This window comes from Protomyctophum bolini, assembly GCF_963924005.1.
Source record: "Protomyctophum bolini genome assembly, chromosome: 8".
Taxonomy (NCBI): domain Eukaryota; kingdom Metazoa; phylum Chordata; class Actinopteri; order Myctophiformes; family Myctophidae; genus Protomyctophum; species Protomyctophum bolini.
The window spans coordinates 25621704-25624300 of record NC_137869.1 but is presented as its reverse complement, the minus strand read 5'-3'; positions in this window follow the sequence as shown (position 1 = coordinate 25624300).

The following is a 2597-nucleotide window of genomic DNA, read 5'->3' as shown; positions in this document are numbered from 1 at the left end:
TAAAAGCCTGATTAATGCTATAAAATGCCCTTGCTTGTGTATAAAATGGCCCACGGAAGATGTATGGAAAGAGAAATTAACGCTGACGCGCAAAACACGTGGGAGAGAGAGGGTGAAAGATGTTGAAAGACTTCACTTGTCTGTGTCCAGTTGTGTGCATAATACCTCTATGCATAATATATTTTGTCTCTGTCGGGTGGAAACCTTGTGTGTCCAAAACTGTTACTTTCCGGGATTCACGTTCAAAAGTAGCAGATCTATACTGTACTTTTGATGCTTCTGTGTGACGCTGTGTGATCAAACAGGGCGTTCTCTCTAGGACTAGGTCGTCTTCAGACGAGCCCTCCATCGTCGCTTCTATGTCGTCCCGCTTTTCTATACGTCTGACCAGCTCTTAATTGGTACTTTGTGCGTCTTTCTTGAGTACATCCACCGTACAGTATGTTAATGTGGGATGTTGGCTGCCTGTGTGGGGCTTCCAACATCACTCATTTGCTGGCTGCATGGCAGCTCTTGGTGTCTTTGTCAGTGTCCTGCTATAGTCTCGTTCTCCTATAGCTGCTATTTGCTGCATCACCCTTGATCTTCCCTCATACAGATTCTTGTTCGTATATTTGTTGTCGACTGAGACAAAATATGTGTTCCTGGAACACATATTTTCAGATGGGGATCCGCAGCCAAATAGGGGGTCCTTGACATGAAAAGGGTTGAGCACCACTGACATAGAAACAAACTGCAGGTTTTTCTGAAAACTGTCAGGATTTAGAAGGCATTTGTAGAATCATCCTCAGGTGTAAATGGGTCAAATCAATGCTGTATGTGTACAGCACCTGCTCTTGCATGCATACTAGATGTTTGTGAATTCCGGTATACCTTTGATGTCTGCTATAGGCAGCCGTGTCGTCTAAACAACTTGGTTTGCAATGTGTCTCGTACTTTCATGGAGGCTCTTTTAACCTCAGCCTTTTTGTTTACATGGGACCAGTTTCTTCCAACCTGCCGTGTGCATGCGTGGGTGTGTGCATGTGTGTGTGCGTGCATGCTTGCGCATGTGCGGATGGGTGCGTGTGTGTAAGCATGGTATACTGTACTCACTTTCCCTCCAGTCAGCGAGAGCAAAGGTTTCTTTGATCACAGCATCCAACGTGATGCAATAACTGTGTCTCGGTTAACAAAATGCGTGTAACTTCTTCCCAGAGACAATATGCCCGTGTACATCTCTTCTGTGATAACTGCTTAATCCCCTCCTTCTCTATGCAGGATAGGGTGTAGTGCCAACCCCTCCCTCCTCCCATTCTCCATGTAGGATAGGGTGTAGTGACCCCTCCCTCCTCCCATTCTCCATGTAGGATAGGGTGTAGTGACCCCTCCCTCCTCCCATTCTCCATGTAGGATAGGGTGTAGTGACCCCTCCCTCCTCCCATTCTCCATGTAGGATAGGGTGTAGTGACCCCTCCCTCCTCCCATTCTCCATGCAGGATAGGGTGTAGTGACCCCTCCCTCCTCCCATTCTCCATGTAGGATAGGGTGTAGTGACCCCTCCCTCCTCCCATTCTCCATGCAGGATAGGGTGTAGTGACCCCTCCCTCCTCCCATTCTCCATGTAGGATAGGGTGTAGTGACCCCTCCCTCCTCCCATTCTCCATGTAGGATAGGGTGTAGTGACCCCTCCTCCCATTCTCCATGTAGGATAGGGTGTAGTGACCCCTCCTCCCATTCTCCATGTAGGATAGGGTGTAGTGACCCCTCCTCCCATTCTCCATGTAGGATAGGGTGTAGTGCCAACCCCTCCTCCCATTCTCCATGTAGGATAGGGTGTAGTGACCCCTCCTCCCATTCTCCATGTAGGATAGGGTGTAGTGACCCCTCCCTCCTCCCATTCTCCATGTAGGATAGGGTGTAGTGACCCCTCCCTCCTCCCATTCTCCATGCAGGATAGGGTGTAGTGACCCCTCCCTCCTCCCATTCTCCATGTAGGATAGGGTGTAGTGCCAACCCCTCCCTCCTCCCATTCTCCATGCAGGATAGGGTGTAGTGACCCCTCCCTCCTCCCATTCTCCATGCAGGATAGGGTGTAGTGACCCCTCCCTCCTCCCATTCTCCATGTAGGATAGGGTGTAGTGCCAACCCCTCCTCCCATTCTCCATGTAGGATAGGGTGTAGTGCCAACCCCTCCTCCCATTCTCCATGTAGGATAGGGTGTAGTGCCAACCCCTCCTCCCATTCTCCATGTAGGATAGGGTGTAGTGACCCCTCCCTCCTCCCATTCTCCATGTAGGATAGGGTGTAGTGACCCCTCCCTCCTCCCATTCTCCATGTAGGATAGGGTGTAGTGACCCCTCCTCCCATTCTCCATGTAGGATAGGGTGTAGTGACCCCTCCTCCCATTCTCCATGTAGGATAGGGTGTAGTGACCCCTCCTCCCATTCTCCATGTAGGATAGGGTGTAGTGACCCCTCCTCCCATTCTCCATGTAGGATAGGGTGTAGTGACCCCTCCTCCCATTCTCCATGTAGGATAGGGTGTAGTGACCCCTCCCTCCTCCCATTCTCCATGTAGGATAGGGTGTAGTGACCCCTCCTCCCATTCTCCATGTA